A 12,708-nucleotide genomic window follows, 5' to 3' on the forward strand; every position below is an offset into this window, starting at 1 on the left:
TTGCTCGCTGGGCTCTTCGCCTCCAAGAGTATGACATTCGTGTCATATATCGCTCAGGCCTCAAGCATACTGATGCGGACGCTCTTTCGCGCTCACCGCTACCTCCCTCTTCGTTGCCTGATGAGATCTGCGCCTACGATTTGTCTTCGCTTGCCACTATTGACATGGCCACGGAACAGCGGCGCGACCCGTGGATATCTACACTTCTGGACTTTCTTTCAAGTCACTCTCCAGGTCGTCTGTCTCGGGCGCTTGCCCGCCAAGCTCACCATTTTTCAATTCGTGACGGGCTGCTCTATTGCCGCAATTATCTTCACGACGGAAGGAAGTGGCTTTTAGTCATCCCCCGTCATCTCCGCTCCGAAATTTGTGCTGCTTTCCATACTGATCCCCAGTGCGCCCACGGCGGAGTGTTGAAAACCTACACGCGCTTGCGTCTACGCTTCTTCTGGCGTGGAATGTACCGCTTTGTCCGCCATTTTCTCTGCTCCTGCCAGTCTTGCCAACGCCGAAAAACTCCTCTCAAGTCCTCTGCTTCGTTGCAGCCGTTGCCCTGTCCTGCCCGTCCGTTTGATCGTGTCGGCATAGATCTATACGGTCCCCTTCCTACAACTTCAGCTGGCAACCGCTGGATTATCGTGGCAGTGGATCATCTAACCCGCTACACTGAGACATCATCATTGCCCTCTGCTTCGGCACGCGACGTGGCTGCCTTTATTCTGAAAAACCTGGTTCTTCGCCATGGTGCCCCTCGCGAACTGCTCAGTGACCGCGGACGCGTTTTCTTATCAGACGCTCTTGAGGCTCTCCTGAAAGAATGCCGCATCATACACCGCACCGCTACCTCGTACCACCCTCAGACGAATGGACTGACAGAAAGTTTTAACCGCACTCTCGGTGACATGCTGGCTATGTACGTGAACACCGACCATTCCAATTGGGACCAAGTTCTACCGTTTGTTACTTACGCATATAACACCGCGACACAGGCCACTACTGGATTCTCTGCATTCTTTCTCCTTTACGGGCGCGAGCCACCCTGTACTATGGACACACTTTTTCCCTACCGCCCTGACGTTTCCGAATCTTCCCCGCTATCCGATGCCGTCACGTACGCAGAAGAATGACGTCAGCTCGCCCGCTCTCTCACAACAGGAAATCAGTGGCAACAAAAATACCTCCGTGATACCGGCGAAGCTTCGTCATATCTCCCGGACACACTGGTGTGGCTCTGGGTGCCCTCCACAACCCCTGGCCTTTCAAAGAAGTTTCTTGCTCGCTACCACGGGCCATATAGGGTCCTCCAGCAAACATCTGCAGTCAACTACGTAGTTGAGCCCGTCACGCCCTCTGCGGACTTGCGTCGCCGTGGTCGTGAAACAGTTCACGTGAACCGATTGAATCCATTCTATGACCCCGCTGTGCTTTCCGCGCCATAAGTCGCCAGGATGGCTCCTTTTTTTACCCGGGAGGAAAATGTACTGTGATAGCACTTCAGCCGTCGACATGCACCTGTGCGTTGTGCGACGAAGACAAAGAAGAAGTACGCTCGGCTCGCCGTTGCAAGGTCCTGTCCTCACAGCTCTCCATCTGAGCGTCAATAAACGCCCTATTACAATATATATATGAAGGAAAGAAGCCAACGGTCGGCGAGGCCACGGAAAACGTTTGGGATCGTACTTTATGTCTTTTTTTTAATGTTTACTTGGATAATCACAGAAATTAGTAATGTAATCTGTTTAGGGAAAGATAATTAAACACAAAGTAGAAGAAAAAACAACGTGCCGATGGTGGGAACCGAACCCACGACCTCCTAATATCGCGTCCGGTGCTCTTCCAACTGAGCTACATCGGCCGCTGTCCCCCCTGCTACTTGCTTGGGTATTTATGTTGTCTGTATACGAACCTTGAGAGTGCTCACCAGCGCCCCCATCAGCCATAGCGGCGGACGTGGAACGTCCTTTGTTACCGCCAGCGTCACGTAGAACGTGATCAAGAGCGAGGGCGACAGCTGTGCTAGAACCTTCTTACGCTACCTATGGCTTCAAGACTGCCAGAACCGAGACCCCCGTAATCTACAAGCAGATCAATTGAGGGGAAATGAGGGTGATCGTTATAATACATGAAGGAAAGAAGCCAACAGTCGGCGAGGCCAAGGAAAGCGTTGGGGATGGTATTTTGTGTCTTTTTTTAATGTTTACTTGGATAATCACAGAAATTAGTAATGTAATCTGTTTAGGGGAAAGATAATTAAACACAAAGTAGAAGAAAAAACAACGTGCCGATGGTGGGAACCGAACCCACGACCTCCGAATATCGCGTCCGGTGCTCTTCCAACTGAGCTACATCGGCCGCTGTCCCCCCTGCTACTTGCTTGGGTATTTATGTTGTCTGTATACGAACCTTGAGAGTGTTCACCAGCGCCACCCTCAGCCATAGCGGCGGACGTGGAACGTCCTTTGTTACCGCCAGCGACACGTAGAACGTGATCAAGAGCGAGGGCGAAAGCTGTGCTAGAACCTTCTTACGCTACCTATGGTTTCAAGACTGCCAGAACCGAGACCCCCGTAATCTACAAGCAGATCAATCAAGGGGAAAATGAGGGTGCTCGTTATAATACATGAAGGAAAGAAGCGAACAGTCGGCGAGGCCAAGGAAAGCGTTGGGGATGGTACTTCATGTCTTTTTTTTTATGTTTACTTGGATAATCACAGAAATTAGTAATGTAATCTATTAAGGGGAAAGATAATTAGACACAAAGTAGAAGAAAAAATAACGTCCCGATGGTGGGATCCGAACCCACGACCTCCGAATAACGCGTCCGGTGCTTTTCCAACTGAGCTACATCGGCCGCTGTCCCCCCTGCTACTTTCTTGGGTATTTATGTTGTCTGTATACGAACCTTGAGAGTGTTCACCAGCGCCACCCTCAGCCATAGCGGCGGACGTGGAACGTCCTTTGTTACCGCCAGCGTCACGTAGAACGTGATCAAGAGCGAGGGCGAAAGCTGTGCTAGAACCCTCTTACGCTACCTATGGCTTCAAGACTGCCTAATATATATATATATATATATATATATATATATATATATATATATATATATATATATATATATATATATATATATATATATATATATATATATATATATATATATATATATAAGATGAGGTAGGGGCGCACAAAGGAAAACAATGGTTTATTTCCGACGTTTCGGCCGGGGCCCGGCCTTCGTCAAGGAATGCGCACAGGAGCCTATGTTTTCCGCTTAAATACATGCGCTATCGAAGGACATGTGACAAGTAGTAACACTGTAATGACAATAGAATAAAATGCACGTACATCCACAAATAATACATTTTCAAAGAGGTTATATCATTTCATAATGGCGCGTGTGGCGCTCATGCAGTACATTTTCGGCATGGCATGCAGATAAAAAACAATTCCACACACAATGTCCGCTCACATGCGCACAAGGTAATGAATTACGCGTATTGTATCATTTAAGATATTACCAAGAATTATACGCAAGTTATGTAATCATATTTTACACACAAAAAAAAGCAAAATCCAATACACGAGGCACAGTCGTTAGTGAAACATACAGAAAAAGATATTTTTATATGCTGACATGTAGGAAGTTCAAATCACTTTTACTGGAGCACTCTTTTGTATTAAAAGCAAATACATGTTAAAACGTAAACATAGTCATGCACCTTCACTTCAATACTAATCACGCGTCTTGGGAAAAAATATATTTTCCCTAGGTTTTCACTGAGACCAGAAGTAACTAAATTGGATTTCTAGATTAAAAAGGATCCTCGGACATCTCTTTCATGATGAGATTTAAAACCAGATTCCAGTATTGTGGCTGTGATGTTGTCAAAAGAATGGCCCGGAAGCGCGACATGTGTGGAAAGCGTAAGGTTAGGTAAGCTTTTAGCATGTGATCTGTGGTTATTAAACCGTAACCTGAACGGCAGTTCAGTCTGTCCATTGTATTGCAGTTCGCACACAGAACACTGGAGCAGATAGATGACATTGGTACTGTTGCAAGTGAAATTACCTTTTATTTTACAGTAAAAGTCTGATGCTGTGCTTTTCACTACTGTAGTGGTGGTCATATGATCGCACACCTTACAACGTGGCTTTTGACAAGGGCGGCAGCCAGTTGAAATAGTGTTAGTCATTTTAGATGAAGTTAGCAAGTCGTGCAAATTTCGCGAACTTCGGTATGCGACACGAGGTGGTTGTGGGAAGATTTGTGTCAGGCGACTGCTCTGCATAAGGATGTTGTGAGGTTTTCTGAGAATGCCGTAAACATTTGGTGCTGACGCCCAATGGTTTAGCACTAAAGCGGGGTTCGGTGATTGTCGAGTATGTTCATGTGAGCTAAAGATATCCTTGCGGTCCATTACACCGGCGCGTTTTATTGCGTCGTCAATAATTTGCGTTGGATGTCTTTGTCTTGTTAGGGAATCAAGCAGTTTCCCGCAGTTGTCAACGAGGTCGGAATCTTTTGAACAAATTCTTTTAAAACGAAGTGCTTGGCTGTATGGTATACTGGTCTTACAGTGGCTTGCATGGCTGCTCTCGAAATAGAGGTATTGATGCCTGTCAGTCGGTTTCCTATAAAGTTTAGTCACGAGTTTAGCGCCAGATAAAGACACTGTTACGTCCAAAACATTTATTGACCATGCCAAATATGATTCTGTAAAACAAATGGATGGGTGCACGCTGTTGAATCCTGCTACAAAGGACATAAGTTCTGATTCGCCATGGTGCCCAGATGAAAAAAAATATCATCTATGTAGTGTTTGTAATAAAATGGTTTATGCAACATCTACCAAAGAATTTGTTCTCAAGTAGTCCCATGAAAAGGTTGGCATAATTTGGTCCTATCTTGGTTCCCATCGAGGTACCGCTCACCTGTACAAAATGATCCCCATTGAATTCGAAATTATTAAACTGTAGAATGATCTTGAGCAGGACTGCCAGAGTGGAGGAATCGAGCGGTTTTGTAAATGATAAATCGTAGTATGTGTCGAGCCACGCACGGATACCATCTAGATGGGGAATATTAGTGTACACAGAAGCTACATCCACCGTCACCAGTAGGGAGTCATGAGGAACGTCAAGGTCTATAATATCTGTTAAGAAGTGGTTGGTGTCTTTTAGGTATGACGAAAATGTGGGCGGAATGATGCTGACTAGGCTGTCGACATAGCGGGACAAAGACTTAGTAACCGTTCCAATGCCTGACACTATTGGACGGCCGGAGTTTCCAGGCTTGTGAATCTTGGGTAAAAGATAAAATCTCCCTGCAATTGGGCTGAGGGGTACTAACGAGTGGCTTGCCTTTTCGAATAGTTTTCCGTCTTTGACAACTGCAGCTATTCTGTCTATTACTATTTCTTTATTACAAGTAGGATCAGCGTCGAAACGTTTATAAAACGAAGTGTCATTAGGTTGCCTTCTTGCTTCAGCGATGTATTCACTTTTATTCATGACTACCACTGCAACACCTTTACAGACTTAACGAACAGGGAACGACAACTGCGTGCTACTCTCGATTGAAAACCTTTGCAGTACGCTTCATTAGATGAATATCAAGCAAAAAGGACTGCACAAGTGGAAGTTACGAAATCTAACAAACTGCTGCGTGATTAGGTTCCTTCCGCGTTCTACTCAGAAGTGAACGCCAGTGCTAAAGCTCCGTCCCAAACAAACATCGTCAACATTTCACATTTTACCTTATCTGAAAAAGAAATTGCAGTGCTTTCGCGCGGATTGAACTTTTGTCCAGCGACAGGCGGGTATAACGAGTTCCAACTAGTAAAAGACTTGAAGAACTTCACACGCACTATGAGACTACGGGAGTTTTTCCAGAAATGGCCCTCTTCTACGCATATGCCGTCACATTATCAATGGACCCCGCCTACTCAGCGCGATAAGTACCTCGACCTATATATATCCGCTGTGCAACATGACATTCTAATGGTATACGAAAAGCGCACTACTTTCATGCACAACTTGTCTGCAGAAGAAAAGAAGGCAATTGATTCACTGCAGAACCGGCATGATATTGTTATCAAGCCCGCAGATAAAGGTGGTGCAGTGTTAGTCATGAATAAAAGTAATTATATCGCTTAAGCAGGAAGGCACCTTAATGACACTACGTTTTATAAACGTTTGGACGCTGATCCTACTTGTAGATATAAAGAAATCGTAATAGACAGCATACCTGAACTTGTCAAAGACGGAAAACTTTTCGAAAAGGCAAGCCACTCGTTAGTACCCCTCAGCTCAATCGGAGGGAGATTTTATCTTTTACCCAAGATTCACAAACCTGGAAACTCCGGCCGTCCAATAGTGTCAGGCATTGGAATGGTCCTTTGGGACGTTAAACCCCACAAACCAACCATTGGAATGGTTACTGAGCCTTTGTCCCGCTATGTCAACCGCCTAATCAACATCATTCCGCCCACATTTTCGTCACACCTAAAAGACACCAACCACTTCTTAACAGATATTATCGACCTTGACGTTCCTCATGACTCCCTACTGGTGACGATGGATTTAGCTTCTTTGTACACTAATATTCACCATTTAGATGGTATCCGTGCGGTACTCGACGCATACAACGAATTATGATTTATAAAACCGGTCGGCTCCTCCACTTAGGCAGTCCTGCTCAAGCTCATTCTACAGTTTAATAATTTCGAATTCAATGGGGATCCTTTTGTAAAGGTGAGCGGTACCTAGATGGGAACCGAGATAGGCCCAAATTACGCCAACATTTTCATGGGACTACTTGAGAACAAATTCCTTGGTAGATGTTGCATAAAACTCCTTTATTACAAGGCTACATAGATGACATTTTTTTCATCTGGCACCACGGTAAATCAGAACTTAAGTCCTTTATAGCAGGATTCAACAGCATGCACCCATCCATTTCTTTACAGAATCATATTTGGCAACGTCAATAAATATTTTGGACGTAACAGTGTCTTTGTCTGGCACTAAACTCGTGACTAAACTTTATAGGAAACCGACTGACAGGCATCAATACCTCCATTTCGAGAGCAGCCATGCGAGGCACTGTAAGACCAGTATACCATACAGCCAAGCACTTCGTTTTAAAAGAATTTGTTCAAAAGATTCTGACTTCGTTGACAACTGCGGGAAACTGCGTGATGCCCTAACAAGACAAAGATATCCAACGCAAATTATTGACGACGCAATAAAACGCGCCGATGTAATGGAACGCAAGGATCTCCTTAGCTCACATGAACATACTCGACAATCTCCGAACCCCACTTTAGTGCTAACCCATTGCGCGTCAGCACCAAATGTTAAAGGCATTCTCCGAAAACATCACAATATCCTTATGCAGAGCAGTCGCCTGACCGAAATCTTACCACAACCACCTCGTGTCCCATACTGAAGTTCGCGAAATTTGCACGACTTGCTAACTTCATCTAAAATGACTAACACTCTTTAAACTGGCTGCCGCCCTTGCCAAAAACCACGTTGTAAGGTGTGCGATCATATGACCACCACTTCAGTAGTGAAAAGCACCGCATCAGACTTTTACTGTAAAATAAAAGGTAATTTCACTTGCGACAGTACCAATGTCATATATCTGCTCCAGTGTTCTGTGTGCGAGCTCCAATACATTGGAAAGACTGAACTGCCGTTCAGGTTATGATTTAATAACCATAGATCACATGCTAAACGTGCCTAAACTTCCGCTTTCCAAACATGTCGCGATTCCGGGCCATTCTTTTGACAACATCACAGCCACAATACTGGAATATGATTTTAAATCTCATCATGAAAGAGAGGTTCGAGAATCCTTTTTGATCTACAAGTTAAATTTAGTTACTTCTGGTCTCAATGAAAACATAGGGAAAATATCTTTTTTCCCAAGACGCGTGATTGGTATTCAAGTGAAGGTGCATAACTATGTTTACGTTTTGTATTTTCTTTTAATACAGAAGAGTGCTCCAGTAAACGTGATTTGAACTTTCTACGTGTCAGCATATAAAAATATCTGTTTCTGTATGTTTCACTAGCGACTGCGCCTCCTGTATTGGATTTTGCTTTTTTGTGTGTGTGTAAAAGATGGTTACATAACTTTCGTATGATTCTCGGTAATATCTTAAATGATACAATACGCGTTAATCATTACCTTGTGCGCATGTGAGCGGACATTGTGTGTCCAATTGTTTTTTATCTGCATGCCATGCCAAAAATGCACTGCATGAGCGCCACACGCGCCATTATGAAATGATATAACCTCTTTGACAATGTATTATTTGTGGTTGTACGTCTATTTTATTCTATTGTCATTACAGTGTTAGTGCCTGTCACATGTCCGTCTATAGCGCATGTATTTAAACGGAAAGCATAGGCTGATTTGCGCATTCCTTGACGAAGGCCGGGCCCCGGCCAAAACGTCGGATATAAACTGTTGTTTTCGTTTGTGCGCCCCTACCTCATCTTATACATATTTCTGGATCCTGGAAGACTTATAATATATATACATATATATATATATATATATATATATATATATATATATATATATATATATATATATATATATATATATATATATATATATATATATATATATATATATATGGATTATGCGATGACGAAGTGAACAGTGATTGAGCGAAGAAGAAGACGATGAAGAGGGAATAAAGCTTGGCGTTCGTAAGGACGGTCGCGTCTCTGCTTGTTCTCCTTCACAATGGCGCAGTCGGCCAACTTCGGGCCCGACCCGGACCTCCACGACCCGCCGCTCCTCCTTCGAAGCGGCCGGGCTGTCACACGGCCGGCTCACTGGGCGCCTGGAACCCCTATTCCACCCGAGAACGGCGTCCATGCCTCCTCGGCGAATTCAGCTCTGGCGGCCCTCCTTCCCGAAGTGCTCTCCACCCTCCGGGAGCTATCCGCCACTTTCGCCGCCGCGCTTGGCCGCGTCTCGATGTCCTCTGGGTGTCCAGTATCACCGGTACCGCTTCCGGAGTTCCGTGGCTTCTCTGATGACTCCGAAGCATGGGTTGAACTTGTCGACGCTGCTGCCCGGCGTTCCGCCTGGTCCCCAGCCACCACGCTCGCCTTCGCGGAAGCCCATGTCCGTGATGCCGCCCACGCCTGGCACCAGTACGAAGGCCACCGCTACGCCACTTGGTCGGCCCGGACCTCTGCCCTCCTAGCGGCGTTTACTCCTCTGGCCAGTGCGCACGACGCTAAACTCACGACGATGAGAACGATACGTCGGTCTCCAGATGAAGACGTCGCGCTTTACATTTATGATAAGGTCCGTCTTGTGCAGGCCTGCAACATCGAGTGGCCCGCGTCCGCAGCCAAACAGTACATTGTCGACGGGCTTCACGATGCCAGCCACGCATCGATTATGTCCACACTGGGCACTGACAGCTTCTCCATCTTTTTCTACCTAGCGGCCTCCTTGCACGACACCGCCAGTCGCCGCGGGATCCTTGCTGCCGCCGGGATATCTGCCGCAGAACCAGAGCAACGCCGTGGTTGCTTTTCGTGCTGACAACATGGCTACATGTACAAGCATTGTCCTCATGCTGCCCGCCCACGCATTCAATTCCAGAACCACCCTCTTCCCTTCCTGCCGGTTCATGTTGAATGCATCGGCGATTTGACCGCACTGGTTGACACCGGCGCTCAACGAACGGCATTGCTTCAACGTCATGCACCGGGCCTGATGTGTGAATGGACCTCGTCTCCTCTGCAAGGCTTGGGGGGAAGTGCTGTTCCCGTCGGTGCAGTCGGTATCTGCACCCGGACTGAGGCTGGCAGTAAGGTTCTGGTGGACGTCCCGGTTTTTGCGGACTTGCCTGCTGACCTCATATTAGGCGCAGACTACCTCATGTCCGGGGACGTGGCTCTGTTCATCGAAAACGGTAATGTGCAGCTCCGCTCATGCCGTACCGCCTCTAGCCTGCCCGTTGACGAGCATCCTAAAAGCGAGGTTAACCGCATTTAACACCAAGAAGAAGCGGTGGAGCACCCAAAGAAAGCCTCTGTTTCCCTAGAGCGGATGAGTGGAACTGCGAAATGGTTTAACAGGGTAGGCGGATACGGCTTCATCAAACGAACTGACACCGGGGAAAACATTTTTTTCCACAGCACCGCGTTACAACACTTCCGTAAACTCCGTAACCGCTAAATGTAGAAAATGTCAGTTTTAAATCTCAACACATTTGTCCATGCATACATAGAAAGCTTCCTTCATGAGAGTAAATAGTTTGTTGGAATTATTAACACTGCGTCTAAACCTGCCCATGTTCTTTTTGAAGTCACCAAAGAATCGGTACTCGGACAACTCCTTTCTTATTTTCATCAACGATATCCCTCAGTGCATAAACAATGACATTCGGTTTTTGGCATATGACTGCGTTATTCATACTCAAATAACTAATTCCAAAGATAGTCTTAGTTTGAACGCGACTTATTAGCTGTACAATATTGGTAAGAAAAGGCAAATATTATTAAAATAGGTAAATGTAACGTTATGCACTATCATAGGCGCTCCAACGTAACTGAACGTACCCACATTTTCAGTGGACATCAGTTACAGGGTAATAAAACATTAACATACACCTTTCTAACGATCCCACGTGGGCAGCCCACATTAAGCACATCTGTTCAGTTTCGAGCCAATCCCTGAGCTACCTTTAACGTTACATGAAGTTCGTTCCAGTACACATTAAATTATAAGCCAAAACCACATTAACAGGCCCTAAATTAGAATATACCGCCGCTGTTGGTAACCCACACCAAAAGTACCGTTCTGATAGTATTGAAACTATCCGAAATCGTACCGTTAGATTTTACTATTCAGATTTTTCATCGTGCAGTAGTGTAACCGAATTAAAGACACGTGCCGGCCTACTCCTATTGAAGCCCCGCAGAAATTTTTCTTTACAATAAGGCACCCGGATCAAACAACACTCCCCATTTTCAGCTCGTCACACAAATCGCCAACAGGTGTCATACCCTTGCCGAAAAACAAACATTTATGCAGTTTTAATAAGGACAGCAAACGATTGAAACGGTCATCCCAACATCGCTGTAGCAGTTAAAGATTTCACTAAATTCAAAGTCACGCTGAAATTTATTCACGCGTCTTAGGTTCCGGTATCTAGCTATCTTCTGAATCATTGTTCTATTTATTTTGGTTATGGTCCACTTTCTTCTGTTTTCCATTGTGTGATCCAGTTTTACTTCCACTGTTCGCGGCCTGTTTATCTTTCTTCTGTTATCAGTTTTGTAACTGTTGTAGCTGTTTGCATATGTCAAATATATATTTAGTCCCCATGTATAGGCATTGTTCATAATACGGCCCATTTTTGCTGCTTTAGTTGCGAATACCCACCCCTTGTGTAGTGCCCCTTCTGGGGTCTCTGAGGTCACAATAAATAAATAAACCAGATATTCCGGAACAGATTTCCCTCTCAGCTTTAACATTATTTAGCCAAACTGCAAAAATAACGATTAAGGACTTTTTGACCACATAAAACAAGTAAAAGTGGTCCATTAAAAACGATGCATCGGAATCCACTCGGGACACAAAATCCGGCTTTATCAGAATATGTTTTTACGTGCACATCGAGGTACACTTCGTAGTTACGTTCTTTTAGACTGGTCGTATGAGAGAAGTGACAGCCATGCTATATTGATGCCTGCTGCGCGATTGAGACGATGGTGTAGAACGTCATCACCGGCGTTTACATTGACCCGACAGGAGCGGGTTGAGTTGAGTTATCGGATCGAAAATTCGTTGCCGGGTTCATGTAAACCCCATCGCGTCGGGTAGAGAAGACGACGGGTTGAGTCCAGTCGACTCCCACGCCGGGGGGGGGGGGAGGGGTGACTGAACTCGACCTCGCTGCAGGCAGCATGTAAACGGTGTCGGGTTGAAACGGGGCACAGTGGGAGAGAAGAGTACGAAAAATGCTAGAGATGCGCGGATGAAAAACCCAGAATCTGCTAGTTTCCAACTTCGACGCGAGGTACCGCCATAATCCCCGCTAGTCCATAGTCGGTTCTGTGCTTGTCGAGTCAGGTTCATGCAAAGTCGGTAGTGTCGAGCCCACTAACTAAAACTCCTCAAATCGAACCTCCGCTGTCGGGTCCATGTTGAAGGCCTCGCCTTCAAAAAAAAAACGGGTCCGCGAGCCATGGTCTCGCCCGACGAGTGACAAATCCAGTCTCTTAAAAACGCAGGTTTATTCCGGATGAACAAAAAAGCAAAACAAATAAACACCAGGCGCTACTGCGCTGAGAACAGGCTGTTCATGCGCGCGACAATAGAGCACCAACGGAAAGCGGGAAGAACGTCAGGGTTTTACCGCGGCGAAACGAAACACACTGCGGAGTGAATAAAACGAGCAATAGGCCCAAAGCGCTAACGGCAGTACAAGAAACATTGCTCCTCGCGTGACAGAAACTCGTACGAATACGCCTAGGCCGTTTCTGCAGGCACTGCTTCCATCTTCGTGTCGGCGATCTTCTTTCAATCGTCCGTGCACACTCTGCTGACTCATGACGCTCGCCGGCTTCCGTGCGCCGGCCTCTCTCCCGATGCAAAAAAGATCCCCCCCCCCCCGACTTGCTTCCGACGTGCTTATCTACCCTTGTCTGTCGCCGCTAACATCA

General features: G+C 45.9%; 1 pseudogene; it reads left to right on the forward strand.

The window, feature by feature from the left end:
- The first annotated feature begins 3,908 nt into the window (after window positions 1-3,908).
- LOC146200223 (uncharacterized) lies at window positions 3,909-9,577 on the forward strand (annotated as a pseudogene).
- Window positions 9,578-12,708: the final 3,131 nt, after the last annotated feature.

This window comes from Amblyomma maculatum, chromosome 2 (assembly GCF_055883805.1).
Source record: "Amblyomma maculatum isolate TAMU_Amacu chromosome 2, ASM5588380v1, whole genome shotgun sequence".
Lineage (NCBI taxonomy): Eukaryota > Metazoa > Arthropoda > Arachnida > Ixodida > Ixodidae > Amblyomma > Amblyomma maculatum.